The sequence below is a fragment of the Triticum aestivum genome, chromosome 5B (assembly GCF_018294505.1).
Source record: "Triticum aestivum cultivar Chinese Spring chromosome 5B, IWGSC CS RefSeq v2.1, whole genome shotgun sequence".
NCBI classification, from domain to species: domain Eukaryota; kingdom Viridiplantae; phylum Streptophyta; class Magnoliopsida; order Poales; family Poaceae; genus Triticum; species Triticum aestivum.
The window spans coordinates 447,616,151-447,633,025 of NC_057807.1; positions in this window are offsets into that span (position 1 = coordinate 447,616,151).

Below are 16,875 nucleotides of genomic sequence, written 5' to 3' on the forward strand. Positions count from 1 at the left end.
AATAGTTCAAAGAATTTCAGAGTGAAGTGGACAATCATCGTAAGAAGAAAATAAAGTTCCTACGATCTGATCGTGGAGGAGAATATTTGAGTTACGAGTTTGGTCTTCATTTGAAACAATGCGGAATAGTTTCGCAACTCACGCCACCAAGAACACCACAGTGTAATGGTGTATCCGAACGTCGTAACCGCACTTTATTAGATATGGTGCGATCTATGATGTCTCTTACTGATTTACAGCTATCGTTTTGGGGTTATGCTTTAGAGACGGTTGCATTCACGTTAAATAGGGCAGCATCTAAATCCATTGATACGACACCATATGAACTGTGGTTTGGAAAGAAACCCAAGTTGTCGTTTATTAAAGTTTGGGGCTGCGATGCTTATGTGAAAAAGCTTCAACCTGATAAGCTCGAACCCAAATCGGAGAAATGTGTCTTCGTACAATACCCAAAGGAGACTGTTGGGTACACCTTCTATCATAGATCCAAAGGCAAGATATTTGTTGCTAAGAAAGGATCCTTTCTAGAGAAGGAGTTTCTCTTGAAAGAAGTGAGTGGGAGGAAAGTAGAACTTGATGAGGTAATTGTACCTGCTCCCAAATTGGAAAGTAGTACATCACAGAAATCAGTTCCAGTGATTCCTACACCAATTAGTGAGCAAGCTAATGATGATGATCATGAAACTTCAGATCAAGTTACTACTGAACCTCGTAGGTCAACCAGAGTAAGATCCGCACCAGAGTGGTACGGTAATCCTATTCTAGAGGTCATGTTACTTGACCACGACGAACCTACGAACTATGAGGAAGCAATGATGAGCCCAGATTCCACGAAATGGCTTTAGGCCATAAAATCTAAGATGGGATCCATGTATGAGAACAAAGTGTGGACTTTGGTTGACTTGCCCGATGATCGGCAAGCCATAGATAATAAATGGATCTTCAAGAAGAAGACTGACCCTGTCGGTAATGTTACTGTCTACAAAGCTCGACTTGTTGTGAAAGGTTTTCGACAAGTTCAAGGAGTTGACTACGATGAAACCTTCTCACCCGTAGCGATTCTTAAGTCTGTCCGAATCATGTTAGCAATTGACGCATTTTCTGATTATGAAATTTGACAAATGGATGTCAAAACTGCATTCTTGAAAATTTTCTTGAAGAGGAGTTGTATATGATGCAATTAGAAGGTTTTATCGATCCAAAGGATGCTAACAAAGTGTGCAAGCTCCAGCGATCCATTTATGGACTGGTGCAAGCATCTCGGAGTTGGAATAAACGTTTTGATAGTGTGATCAAAGCATATGGTTTTATACAGACATCTGGAGAAGCCTGTATTCACAAGAAAGTGAGTGGTTGCTCTATAGAACTTTTAATATTATATGTGGATGACATATTGTTGATTGGAAATGATATAGAATTTCTGGATAGCATAAAAGGATACTTGAATAAAAGTTTGTCTATGAAAGACCTTGGTGAAGCTGCTTATATATTGGGCATCAAGATCTATGGAGATAGATCAAGACGCTTAATTGGACTTTCACAAAGCACATACCTTGACAAAATTTTGAAGAAGTTCAAAATGGATCAAGCAAAGAAAGGGTTCTTGCCTGTGTTACAAGGTGTGAGATTGAGTCAGACTCAATGCCCGATCACTGCAGAATATAGAGAGAAAATGAAAGTCATTCCCTATGCTTAAGTCATAGGTTCTATCATGTATGCAATGCTGTGTACCAGACATGATGTGTGCCTTGCTATTAGTTTAGAAGGGAGGTACCAAAGGAATCCAGGAGTGGATCACTGGACAGCGGTCAAGAACATCCTGAAATACCTAAAAAGCACTAAGGATATGTTTCTCGTTTATAGAGGTAACAAAGAGCTCGTCGTAAATGGTTATGTCGATGGAAGCTTTGACACGGATCCGGATGACTCTAAGTCACAAACCGGATATGTATTATATTGGATGGTGGAGCTGTCAGTTGTTGTAGTTCTAAGCAAAGCATCGTGGAAGGATCTACGTGTGAAGCGGAGTACATAGTTGCTTTGGAAGCAGCAAATGAAGGAGTCTGGATGAAGGAGTTCATATCCGATCTAGGTGTCATATCTAGTGCGTCGGGTCCAATGAAAATCTTTTGTGACAATACTGGAGCAATAGCCTTGGCGAAGGAATCCAGATTTCACAAGAGAACCAAACACATCAAGAGATGCTTCAATTCCATCCGCGACCAAGTCAAGGAGGGAGACAAAGAGATTTGCAAAATACATATGGATTTGAATGTTGCAGACCCGTTGACTAAGCATCTCTCACGAGCAAAACATGATCACACCAAGACTCCATGGTTTTTAGAATCATTACTATGTAATCTAGATTATTAACTCTAGTGCAAGTGGGAGACTGAAGGAAATATGCCCTAGAGGCAATAATGAAGTTGTTATTTATATTTCCTTATATCATGATAAATGTTTATTATTCATGCTAGAATTGTATTAACCGGAAACTTAGTACATGTGTGGACACATAGACAAACAGAGTGTCCCTCGTATGCCTCTATTTGACTAGCTCGTTAATCAAAGATGGTTAAGTTTCCTAGCCATGGACATGTGTTGTCATTTGATGAGCGGGATCACATCATTAGAGAATGATGTGATGGACAATACCCATCCGTTAGCTTAGCACTATGATCGTTTAGTTTATTGCTATTGCTTTCTTCATGACTTATACATGTTCCTATGACTATGAGATTATGCAACTCCCGATTACCGGAGGAACACTTAGTGTGCTATCAAACATCACAACGTAACTGGGTGATTATAGAGATGCTCTACAGGTGTCTCCGATAGTGTTTGTTGAGTTGGCATAGATCAAGATTAGGATTTTTCTCTGAGTTTCGAAGAGGTAGCTCTAGGCCCTCTCGGTAATCCACATCATTATAAGACTTGCAAGCAATGTGACTAATAAGTTAGTTGCGGGATGATGCACTACGGAACGAGTAAAGAGACTTGCCAGTAACGAGATTGAACTAGGTATGACGATACTGACGATCGAATATCGAGCAAGTAACATATCGATGACAAAGGGAACAACGTATGTTGTTATCACTACAAAAAAAAGACACATCCGTGACAGTTTTGGCCGAACAAAAATCTTTTCTGTCATACTTATGACACTTCTATGACGATAATTGTGACAAAACCTGGTATCATCATAGATGTGGTGGGGTCCTACTTCTATGACAAAAAATCATGACAGAAATGGGGTTTTCGTCCTAGGCGGGCCGGAGACGCAGCTGCATGACATTCTTTGGGCCGTCCATGACGGAAAAAACCGTGGTAGAAGCGAGGGTGAGGAAAATATCGGGGTGTTCCCGGTTTCAGTGGGTGGTCGGGGCCGAGCGATGCACGTTTCTCTCGTACACGCACGCGCGTGGGTGCGAGGCGTTGGGCTCTAACTGAACCCGAGTGAGGCGCTGGGCTCTAACTGAACCCGAGCGAGGTGTTGGGCTTTAACTGAACCCGAGAGATTGCACTGCAGGCTATCCGTTACTGAACCCGAGCGATCGATCGATGGCTGTTAACTGAACCTGATCGAGCGATTTCTTCGCTACTGCTGCTAACCGAAGCCGATCGATGATGCTTCTGGATGAACAGTGAGTGTTGCTGGGGGGGTTTTGATGAATAGTTCTTGGTGGGGGTGGATGAACAGGACCCCGTGGCGTTGCCTCTGGATGAACAGTGAGCATTGCTGGGGGGTTTGGATGAATAGTTCCCGGTGGGGGTGGATGAACAGGACCCCGATCGTTCGAGCCGGTTGGGGCTGGATGAACAGGACCCCGTGGAGGGCAGGATGAACACACCCACCCCATGGAGGGCAGGATTAACAGTACACGGTGGAGGGCTGGATGAACAGTAGCCCATGGAGGGGTGGTTGAACAGGAGCCCGTGGAGAGGGCTGGTTGAACAGTAGCCGGTGGAGTAGCGTGCGGTGGAGGCTGGATGAACAGGAGCCCGTGGATGAACAGTCGTAGGTGGAGGCTGGAGGAGGTCGACGGTGGATGAACAGTCATAGGTGGAGGCTCGAGGAGGTTGAGGGTGGAGATGAACAATATCCCGTGGAGTCCCGTTTTGCGGTACGCCACACCCCTCCCGATGAACAGGACCCCCATTTCGACCGTAGCGCTCCAACACAAGTTCGTTTCCTCTGTTTTGCGGTACACCACACCCCTCTCGATCAACAGGACCCCCATTTCAACCGTAGGAGGTCCGTTTCCTCCGTTTTGCAGTACGCCCGACCCCTCCCGATGAACAGGATCCCGTTTCGAACATGGCCGATCGAACACAAGGCCGTTTCCTTTGTTCTGTGGTACGCCAGGCCTCGTTTCCATCGGTTGTTCCTTCCAAGCCCTCCCAATGAACACAACGATGCATTCCGTTCCGACCCAGCCGGTTGGCTCCCCATGAACATGACGACGACGCAGTTTCTCCGTTCCGACCCAACCATGTACACGAGCCCTAGCCGTACGTATGCGCGAGTAGGCGTTCGAGACCCTGCCCGTATGTACGTACGTGGCCATATTTTCTTTCTTGCACATTGGCCGCTGTAAGTATGTGTAGATGCTACGTGCACACCTCTACTACGACACGTGCGCGCCTCTACATCGACCAATATGTACGTACACGTTCATGACCAAAATGAAAACGCTACGTACACTTCGACCAGGTGGGTCCCGATTGTCAGGCACTTCCTTGCCTGTGAAGATGTAGCTGGTGGGTCCCAGCAGTCAGGGCGGCGAATCATTTTTTTTTTTGCCTGGACGCACTTCCTTGCATGCGAAGATGTAGCCGGTGGATCCCAGCAATCAGGGGGAAATGTTTGTCCATGAAATATGGTGGCCTGTCCGGTGGGTCCCTGCTATCAGGTGGTGGAATAATTATTTTGCGCGTAATAAGGAGGCACTTCCTTGCTGCGGCCGCGGACCCAGCTATCAGCCTCTCCACGTACAGTCCACGCCCGATGGAAGCCGTTCCTTGACCACATTGACCACTTCGCGCCGAGAGCACCAGGGCGATGGACAACGGCGAGGCCTAGGATGGGGACGACGCGAAGCCGGGGAAGATGCGGCAGTGGAAACCCGCCTGGAGAGGAGTACATGGGTTCACTGGTTCGGCTGAGGTGTGAGGCTGCCGTCGCCGCAGAATAACATGGGGTGTGGGTGAGTCGTGGGATTGCCTGGCCAGTGGTGGGAGTAGTAGGGGGCGGTGAGGCCTCCGCAGCAGCACAGCCGGCCACGGGAGGCAGGAGCACGAGGCACGACCGGCGTTGGTTTGGGCGGCTCGAGCAAGAAGACCAGAGGTTGAAGAAGCACTACGGCCGTTGGATGGACATCGTACGGTCACTTGAGCTAGAATCGTGCATATTGACTAAGTTGACAAAGCCCTCCGTCCCCGTCAACTTAGTAGGCCCACAAGTCAGCCTGTCACTATACTGGGTCCCAGCTAACAGGGGGAGTATTCATTTTTTGTGCGTAATAAGGAGGCACTTCCTTGCGTGCCAAGATATAGCTGGTGGGTCCTAGCTGTCCGTGGTGGTAACATTTTTTTCACGAAATACAGAGGCCCTTCGGTGGGTCCCAGATGTCAGGTGGAGGAATCATTATTTTGCGCGTAATAAGGAGGCATTTCCTTGCGTGCGGCCGTGGACCCAGCTGTCAGCCTCTCCACGTACAGTCCACTTCAGATGCATGTCGGTCGTTGACCATGTTGACCAGGCCGCGCCGAGAGCACCAGGGCGGTGGACGACGGCGAGGCCTAGGAAGGGAACGACACGGAGGCAGGGAAGACTCGGCAGTTGTTTCCCACGCGGAGGGGAGTACGACTGTACGATGGTTTACTGGTTCGTCTGCCGTCGCCGGAGAATAACAGCAGGTGTGGGTGAGTAGAGGGATGGCTAGGCCAGCGATGGGAGTACGGTGGGGCGGTGAGGCCTGCGCGGCAGCACAGCCGGCCGCGGGGAGGAGGGAGCAGGCAGTCCCGCCGGCGCTTGTTTGAGCGGCTGGAGCAGGAAGAGCAGAGATTGAAGAAGCACGACGGCCGTTGGATGGACATCCAACAGTCACTGCTTGTGCGTCAACCTTTTTTTAGGAAAGCCTCAAATCTGTGGAAAACATCATACAACCCATCTGCCATTATTTCTAATAATTTGCAGCCCATTTGCTAATTCTTAAGGTTTTTTTGGAGCCCATATTATTTTTGTTAGCATTACAGCCCATATTGTGGCCACGGTTAAAAATGATATGAAATTTTGCATATTTCGGTGCGGTCCGAACTGTTTTTAATCCCGAAATTTCGAGTCACATTCAAACTGATTTTAAAAATAAATGTATATCAATATAAAATCCAACAAATTGTCCACGCATAAAAATCAATGCAATTTAAAATCTCGAAATGAAAAAAAGAAATTTGAAAATAAATGCCGGTTTGATGTGTTTTAAAAATGTACAACCCATTTCTCATTACTGATAGGCCATTTTCTCGGCCAGCCGAATGAAGCTCTCCTCGTCTTGAAAGATTTGCAGCCCAACAGGCCTGACAAAGCGACTTACTTAGCAAATCACAAAAAACTGGGTTGTGGCCGTGGACCCAGCTGCGGCTGTGGACCCAGCTGTCAGCCTCTCCACGTACAGTACTCTTCCGATGGAAGTCGGTCGTTGACCACATTGACCATGCCGTGCTGAGAGCACCAAGGCGGTGGACGACGTTGAGGCCTAGGAAGGGGATGACGCGGAGGTGGGGAAGACGCGGCATTGGATGCCCACGCGGAGAGGAGTACGAGGGTTCACTGGTTCGGCTGCGGTGTGAGGCTGCCGTCGCCGCAGAATAACAGGGGGTGTGCATGAGTGGAGGGATGACCTGGCCAGCGATGGGAGTAGTATGGGGGCGGCGAGGCCTCCGCGGCAGCACAGCCGGCCATGGGAGGCAGGAGCAGGCGGCACGACCGGCGCTGCTTTGGGCGACTGGTGCAAGAAGACCAGAGGTGGAAGAAGCACTATGGCCGTTGGATGGACATCGTACGGTCACTGGAGCTAGAATCGTTCATATTGACTAAGTTGACAAAGCCCTCTGTCCCGGTCAACTTAGTAGGCCCACAAGTCAGCCACCCACTATGGTGGGTCCCAGCTAGCAGGGGGTATTCATTTTTTTGTGCGTCATAAGGAGGCACTTCCTTGCGTGCGAAGATATAGCTGGTGGGTCCGACCTGTCAGCGGGGGGAACGTTTTTTTCGTGAAATACAGAAGCCCTTCCCGTGGGTCCTAGCTGTCAGGTGGAGGAATCATTATTTTGCGCGTAATAAGGAGGCATTTCCTTGCGTGCGGCCGTGGACCCAGCTGTCAGCCTCTCCACGTACAGTCCACTTCCGATGGATGTCGTTCATTGACCACTTTGACCAGGCCGCGCCGAGAGCACCAGGGCGGTGGACGACGGCGAGGCCTAGGAAGGGAACGACACGGAGCCAGGGAAGACTCGGCAGTTGTTTCCCACGCGGAGGAGTACGAGGGTTTACTGGTTCGTCTGCCATCCCCGGAGAATAACAACAGGTGTGGATGAGTAGAGGGATGGCTAGGCCAGCGATGGGAGTACGGTGGGGCGGTGAGGCCTGCGCGGCAGCATAGCCGGCCACGGGATGAGGGAGCAAGCAGTCCCGCTGGCGCTTGTTTGAGCGGCTGGAGCAGGAAAATCAGAGATTGAAGAAGCACGACAGCCGTTGGATGGACATCCAACAGTCACTGCTCTTGTGTGCATTATTTCTAATAATGTACAACCCATTTGCTAATTCTTAAGAATTGTTTTGGTGCCCATCTTCTTTTTGTTAGCATTACACCCCATATTGTGGCCACGGTTAAAAAGTATACGAATTGTTTGCATATTTCGATACGGTCAACTATTTTTAAACCCAAAATATCGATTCACATTCAAACTATTTTGAAAACTAATTTATATAAATATAAAATCCAAATAATTGTCCACGCATAAAAATCAATGGAATTTAAAATCTTGTAATGAAAAAAATTGAAACTAATTCCCGGTTTGATGTGTTTTAAAAATGTACAGCCCATTTCTGGGCAAACCGAATGAAACTCTCCTCGTCTTGAAAGATTTGCAGCCCAGCAGGGCTGATAAAGCAAGTAGGCCTCGTTTGGGTATTTCTTTAAAAAAATAGAACTGGGCTAGCCATTTTCAGCAAGAAAAAAACACAACTGGGCTCATGATGTGGTAAACACAAATAAAACCCTGGCTAGACGGGCCACAGCCCCCGCACAGCCCCATTGTTACCCTGATCCGTCGCTAAAACTAGTATAAATAACAACTGCTTGTTCCTCAAAAAAAACTGCGCGACCTGCTGGGTCCCTGGTGTCAGCCGCTCGTAGTGTAATTCTCTCGTTTATTGACTACGTTGACAATGGCGTGAGCCCCAGATGTCCAACCATTAGGAGGAACTATATTTTTGGGCTTGTAACATAGAGGCACTTGCTTGCGTACTGCCATGACGCTGGTGGGTCCCTACTGTCATCCTCTCCACGTACCGTCTTCTCCTTGTTCCTCTCGGTTGTTGACAATGTTGACAACGCAAGAGGGCGGCGAAACGCGCACGGCGAGCAAACCAAGGCCGCAAGGCGGAGGACAATGGTGAGGCCTCGAACAGAACAAATAGGAGCCATGGAAGATGCACCGGTCCAGTCACAGGCGGAGGGGAGTACGAGGGTTGACTGGTTCGGGTGCGGGTGCGTGTTGGGGCTGACGGCGCCGGATAATAACAGGATGTGTGGGGGAATAGAGGGAGGTACTGGACAGCGTTGGAGGGTATGTACGGTAGGGCGGAGGAGGCGCAACCATCCATGGGAGGTGGGAGTAGGCGGAGCTGACGGGGTGGTTTGGTTTGGGTGGCTGGAGGAAGAAGAAGACAAGAGATAGATGATACACGACGGATATTGGATGTCAATCCAACGGCTGGTAGGCAGAATCGTTTGTTGACTGGCTAGTAAGTTGACACCACCTTGGATAGGCTATTTCCTCACGGGTCCCAAATGTCAGAATCCAAATCTGTCACGGTCATGTAGCCCTTCCTATGAAAATTTACAGCCCATTTGATGTGCTAGTTGGAAATAAGGTTGTGGGTGCTGATGGGGGCTAATCACTTGGCTTCTGTAATGCACAGTGAGCTCAAGCAACCGGCGAGGGTGATGTTATTTCCCTTGGTTGGGATTTGTTAGTTGTTACAATATTTCACTCTAAATTAAACAACTGGCAAGCCATTTGCCTTGCTTCAAAGAAAATATGACAGTCACAGCCGAGTTGAAAAGGGCAAGAACATCTAACTCCAGCTTACAAAATGTACAAAAGCACAAGGGTTAATTGTTCATCGGGTTTACAAGAAAACCCAGGTTGAAAAGGGCAACATCTAACTCCAGCACTATTTTTGGCAGTCACAGTCAAATGGATCGGTCAGGTCCATAGAATGAACATCCTGGGTCGTAAAATTTACTGGATTATGACCACAATATGTTGTAAATAGAAGCCCGACACGTTCAGAAGCTCTTTTGCCACCTGAAACTCCTTTTTTTGCTCTTCCACATACCCATCCGTCAAAACCATGCTGCTGATAAACTTAAGCCTGATGGACAATAGTAACCTCGCATTCAGCAGGAAGAATGTGACAAATCTAGTGTTTGCACGGTTGGCTACATATCGTTCTAGCGTTATTGTCTTCAATCGAATCTCATGAGAAGTGAGAAAATCCCGATGCTTACGAATCCACCGATTGGTTATAACTTTCTTACCCCGTCCTGTTGCCTAAATAGACATGAAGATTGAAAACAGTTAAGGTCTAAAAAAAGAGTGTCGAAAGAGCAACAGCTGAACGGTTAATTCTAGTACACTATATGCGGGCTTCCAATGTGCGTGAAATTATCACCTTTATATACAACTTCTCCAGACATGGAAAGCATTGCAGCAAGCCAATAATCTTGTTCAGATCAAAACTATTCATTTGGATATATAAGATCTTGACAGAATCCAGCACCATTGATAGGCCATCCATGGAGAAACTCTTCATTGAGCATAGAACATAATATTAGTACAAAATGTGTACTCCAAGATGACATATAACTTATGCGCAGAAATTTAAAATGCAGCTTATGGTTACAAGTGTAGATGATAATGTAAAGTACCTGAAGAACTGTGGAGCCAAACACCATATTGAAATGAGCACAGAGATCATGTATTACACCCAAGGTCTCCAGTTTAGGCGCAGAGAGGACGGTTATTTGCAATGGTGAATAACTAGAATCAAGGATCAACCTTTGAAGTGAAGGGGCATCTTGGATGATGAGCTGCCTTCCGTCAAAACAAATTCCAATTCTTACAAGGTTAGGCGACTTTATTTGGAGACAACCGATTCTAACTGTGAAAACAAGCACCAAGCACTCCAGGGCAGGGCAACTGGAGTGGATGATGCTGTGCAATGAGGCCTCCGATATACGAACCCGCACAAGTGAAAGTTTCTTGAGAAATGGGAGTCGAAGGTTTAGTACCAGATTGTCTGGTAGGTCGCACAGCGCAAAGGTGGCGGTGTGGAGAGAGGAGGAAAACCGCGAGATGGACATCGGTGCTGAGGGCACAGGTAGATGGCGTTCGGTATCTGGTAGGTGATTTCCAGGGGAATAGTAGAACTCAAGCAGCTGTAGTTATGAATTCAGGGGATTTCAGCCAGGCGTCCACCGTGCAGGGCATGGTATGCTTGCTCAGGTAGCATGACGGGATGTCGAGGCTTTGAACGGAGCCCTGGTGGGAGGAGATGATCGCTCTGGGGATTTCAAAATCATTGAAGAGAGATAGCTGACGACAGTCGAGGTTAAGGGGCACGGTGCGCCATAGAGGGCGCCACCGAATTGAGAGAACTTGGGTGCGGCAGCAATCCTTGGTGGGGAGAAGCGAGATGATCTCCCCAAGGAGGGCATCCGGGAGATCGCTGATGCGGTCCACCCGAGATTCTATGGGTTCCTGGGATCCGGTGGGGGTGGGGTCGCCGCTTCTCCCCGCGCTGCCGGGTGCGGGATCTACTACAGGCGTTGCCGCTAGCGGGAGCCTCATCTTCTTGGCGCTGGGGTCAGCCGACTCCATTTTCCTCGAGGGCGTCGCGTCACACTCATGGATTTAAGCAGATTAACGAATGATGAGCCTAGTTGTAGTGCGAGTGAAGAAGGGGAGCTGGGGTTTTTCTGTAGTAGTGAGGAAGAAGTGGAGCTGTGGTTTTCTATAGGAGTGAGGTGAGGAAATTGGGGGTACTAGTAGAGCGAGCTGACGTGAGGTGGGTGGGAGTTAGGAGGAAGAAGAACACACATGTTTTTTTGGGGGGCGGTGTGCTGGGTGTGGGTAGCGCCTCTCATTCAGTAAATAGATGGACTTTTGAATTGATTTTACTATTTACTAGGTGGATGGGCTGTTTTGTCTTGCTCCCAGAGAAACAATTACTACTAGTACAATGGAGACACTTCTACAGCTACCCAGAAAAACAATTACTACTAGTAAAGTGGATACAATACCGCTTCTGGCTCCTCCTAGGTCATCAAAACCTCTCCCTCTACTGAATGTTGTTATACTTTTGTTCACCGACATGCGGGCCATGCAGCGCGTGAGCCCAAATGCCATCCACCAAATTAGAAGGCAGTATGCAGGCAGAGAGTCACCCCGGTCGTAGCGCGGCAATAATGAGCCGTCGTATCACAAAACCCCACCTCCCCGCAGTCTAAGTTTGACAGACAAAGCAACCATCATTTCACTCTTCGCTGAATCCCCTTCTCCCTCACCGTCTTCAAGAAAGGCAACACTCGCATCTGCCACTGTTCTTCTCTCCCAACGAAGGGAAGGTAAGCGGATCCGTGATGTTGGTATATTTTCGTTCAGAGAAAAAAAAGAACTTTTGCAAAGCAGTAACCGATCCTCACTCTCTTTTTTGTTTCATTGTCATTGCGATTGTGTTTTCCTTTCAGTGGTCTCCTAGTATTCGTCAGTTTCATGATGGACCAAGGAGAACCAGGCAAAGATCTGCCGATATTGGAGCAGACGCGGGAGGCTGATCCCCACGAGACAGAGAGCTCCAAGAAGATGGGGGCAGCCACCGAGCCGACCCCAGATATGCTCACGGCCACTACTGAGATGGTCAACGCCCGTTTGAGGTTACAGTCCCCGTGGCACTGCAGGAGCAGTTTTGCCCCCTTCGAGGATGTGTCCCCCACCGTTGAGCTGCCCAAGGTGGTTTTCTTCTTTGTCGATCTCGATTGTGATTTTTCATCTAAGTATGTGGTGATGAATAATGCAAAATTTTATTAGCTTCGATGCCATGCGACACATAGTGGTTTAAATAACTTGTGTTTCTTATACTGGAAAGTAATTCAGAATTTGTTTCTGTTTCAATTAGAGCCCTGATGCAGACAAGGATTGTGTTGTTGTACATGTCACTCGCTATGAGGCGGATGACCTGAATATACGCATTGGGAAAACAGAGTTTTTAGGCTGTTGGATCCTGGAAGCCATTTGTGCTTATACCAATGAAGAGTTGTATTCCAGCCTCACTGTTGTCAGGCATGTTGTCCAGGGTGTACTGAAGCACAAGAAGTTCAAAGCTACTCCTTCGTTTGTGAGGCATACTGTTCTTGTCAAGCTTACGCATGAAGATGATGTGGCATGCCTCCACAAACAAGTTTACGAGTGGCAAGGCCACAAGGTGGTCTTCATGAAGGTTCACAGGATTGATTTGCTGCCGGACGTCCTCGATGATGTTCATGGCAAGGTCCATCTTGTGTCCAGCCCAAATTAGATCGATGCATCAAATACTTGCCCCAGCTAGTGTTTAATAGTAGTTTGGGTTCTGTCTAATTATCCAAACCTTGCCTGTTACCGAGCCCTCTGGGGCTAGTACTCTATTTAAATCCGTCTATGGGAACTGCTGCTACTTTTATGTGCCCGTCAATCATCGTAATTGTTGCCGAAACAGATGTGTCCGCACTAGTTTTATCATACGAGTAGTGTGTGTTTTGATGAAATAGAGTACTTGTTCGAGAACTTTGCGCCGACGTATACATAAGTACTTGTAAACATTGTTGGTGCTACCCCACTTGTAAGCAGTTGTGCAAAACACGGCACATTGGCTCAGCTTGCTTCAACACTAGGCTATCGACCAGCTAACAATCAACAATCTGCTGTCTGACATATAAGCAACTATGTATCTTGTTACAGTGGTTCATGCAGTTAACTGAGGCCACAATGTAAATTCCAAACATTCACACGCTAGTCCAGCATTCATGTGGGACACTCACATTAAACTCGGCTTCATAAAAAACTTGAAAAGCATAAGTTAAGCAATTTTATACATCTCAATGATTCATAGAACATAACAAACATATTCTCCCTCCGTCCCATAATATAAGAACATTGTTGATACTAGTGTAGTGTCAAAAATGCTCTTATATTATGGGACAGAGGGAGTACTAGTTAATAGCCAAAGACAAAGTTGTGAGAAGGTTTACAAATCAGGAAAAAACAAGCAAGGCTTCTCTGAGCAAAGGGCCTCCTGGCAGGCTTAAATTTCCTGGAGTTCACTCTGGTTTTTTCTTATTGCCACCATCCAGTGTTAGGTTCTCTCATTCCAGAATAACCAATTATAATTGTGTTCTCAGCTGGAATGCTGAACTGAACCATGCAGTGTACTGACTAGCTAAAAGTCTTGTGCATTCCACTAAATTTAGGCGCCGCTATTTGCAGAAATAAGCAGACCACAATGCCTCTTGTCCGCGCACCTGTCCCAAAAACCTCCATGCAGCCGTGCCAGCTTGTCCTTGGTCCATGGATGAACTGGAAGAAACTGCATTCCGGACTACGATGCAGATGTTTTCGCTCATCCCTGCACTGCAATCAGGAAGTAAAACGTATGAATCAACTTCTTTTATATTGCGTTGGTCATTCTACCTAGTAACTACCAATGTGGGAATACCTGGAAGACGGGTGGTTAGACGACGGCAACGAGGGATAGCCATCTCATTTTGCGCGGTTCTACTAAAACTGAGGTGTGTGCTTTTGATTAAGCGGATAGAAACGATACGGAGACAGGCATCCCGAAAAGATATGGAGACAGACATCCCTATTTGCGCAAATACAAGATACGGTTATTTAAACAGTGACAGATATTTGCAGTGGCATATGATTAACAACAGCATCTATTGTGTTATAATTGGCACTAGATTGACTGTATGAAAGTGTCCTTAAGTAAGTTGCATCACATCACATCAACACTGCCACTAGATTAACATGCAGAACAATAGCATTAGTATTACTGTCATGAGAGTAGAACATGGTCAGTAAATGTGCAATCAAATTTGTGCAGTTCCACTGGGATGAAGCAATTTTAGCGGTGTGAGATTTAAGTGTAACTGCAAAAACACAATTCATGGGAAATAAAGCTAGACGGAAGCACTTCATAAAATGGTGGTGGCATTGCTTTAATTTATCGACGGCACTAGACCATTACTTATAGTGACATTAGGTGGCATTGCTTAATGCTTCATGTGATTTTACATTAACGGTAGTGATATGGGCGTAGGGACAGCAGAGGCATAAAGTGGTGAGGCAGATGTGGTTGCCGAGAGTGGCAAACACTCAGGTAGTATGTCTACATTTATCCCATTTTTATCTCCTCGGAGACATTTTCCTATGTGAGCATAGGAAATCTTGACCTGCACATTCTCATTTGCGTTGTTCCCCAACACCCGTCACTTTCTTTAATTTTTCAACCAAGAGATAGGTCCACTTCCCCCACCCTTCGCCATCCACCATGCTTTCTTCATCTTTTCAACCAAGAGACCGGTTGGGTAGCCAGTATCTACTACTTTCCCCCGTTTCCTCTTAGAACCAAGTCCTAGATTCGTGCTACAGATTCCCACTTTCTTCCCTGTTTGAACCAACTCTTAGAGTCGACTGTATGAACTAGCTTTACCTCTAATAATAGTAAAAGTCTAGGTGGCTTTGGAACAGCGGACGGAAGTAGAAAAAGATCCACACCAAGCCAAGTGGGGAGCTGGGGCAGTAGAGCAAGGCAGGTTTCGAAGGAATATATATCTAAGGGTCGTCGGCATGTGGCAAAGACGGCGCCGGGAGGCCGCATCTTGGCCACAATACTGCAGGGAGGAAGAAGGGGTCGGAGGCCCTCCGGAGCTGCCGCTCTCTCGGAGAGAACGGCATGGCCGCCGATCGGGACGCGCGGGCAGTCGTTGGTCTCCTCCCTTGCCACTGACAACAGCGTGAACGGTGCACCTACACCCCTGCCCCGGTCGAGGTTGTTCGACCGGATTTGTGACCAGCCGTGAGATGAAAGAGAGTGTGGCCACCTATGTCTTGCGTAGATCTGGAGAGCATGAGAGAGTGAACGAGAGGAACCCGAGTAAAGCAAGCGCTAAGGCTCCTGCTTATATATGTAGTGGAGTGATTTTGTTGTACCAGCTTCAAAAAAATGCGCTCGTACATGTACCCGCGAGTGGGTGTGAGAGAATTAGTGCATGCGTGCACCGCTTCTCTTCGTGAGAGTGCAATATACTATGCCCAAAGAACGTTGACCACAAGAGTAATAGTATAAATGTGTGACATGTGAGCTAAAATAAAATGTGCGCGACATCTTTTGTTCTTTAGAAGTGCTGAGGGTAGGGTGTAAAGAGCACATATGTGTGTGACGTCTACCTGCAGATAGACGGTGGGTGCGAGAGGACTCGGGAGGGTGCGTGTGTGTGAGAGAGAGGGGGCACGTATCAATGCAATGCATGTGTCCATAAATCATTATCCGACAAACGTTCTCCACAAGCCTTTTCCTGATGAACGCCGTAAAAACCATTAGATCGGCATCCAACAGTGTTAGTTTTGCCATGTCATTTAACAGAACATCCACTCCTCCTACACATAAATCTTCCACGTGAGTATTAGCAACTGCCGTATGCTCCCTCCGTTCCGAAATGCGGTGCATATAGCTTTATTGAAAATTTGAACCTCGCAAAATTTTACCGAGTTTTCGTGTACCAAATTGCACATGTGGAATACCCTGTATATATCATTTCATTCATCTTCGAGAGGTAACTATAAAGATGGGGGAGGAGTCTACAAAGAAAGACCATCGTATCACCTGCAGCAATTTCAACCATCCTTTTTTGTGGAGGAATATCATAGGAACTCTATATGATATGATTTTTATAGGATTTTTTCCTTTAGAGCCAATTGGTTCATAGGAATAGATTCATAGACTCCACATTTCAAAGGAAATAAACGTGATATCATTTCTATAGCTTTAGAGCCACTTGGTTCATATGAATGGATTCCTATACTCCCATAATTTCAAAGGAAAATAAACATTAGCATATATTCAATAGAAAAGTTCCTATTATATGAACCAAATTACATCTCTTTTCTAATCCCTCCTCATAGGAATTGAGAGACATGTCATCTCTAGATTCAATAGAAAAGTTCCTATGATGTCAACCAAATGACATCTCTTTTCCAATCCCTACTCATAGGAATTGAGATACTCCATGTCATCTCTTTCCCTACAACTTCCATGTATACATCTTCTATTCCTAAATAGCTAGTACAACCCACTAGTAGTTTTTTTCCAAGACATGCAACTATGGCACAAAAACTATATAGTGTGCGAATAACTTGAAAGATGGTCGCTGGATGAAGCTAATCCGACAGTGTAGAGATGGCAAGTCCGAGCACTACTAGCCGTTCGATATCGTCAACATTCCACCAGATCTGCCACATGTACAATTTAGAAGACTCCATGGTTGA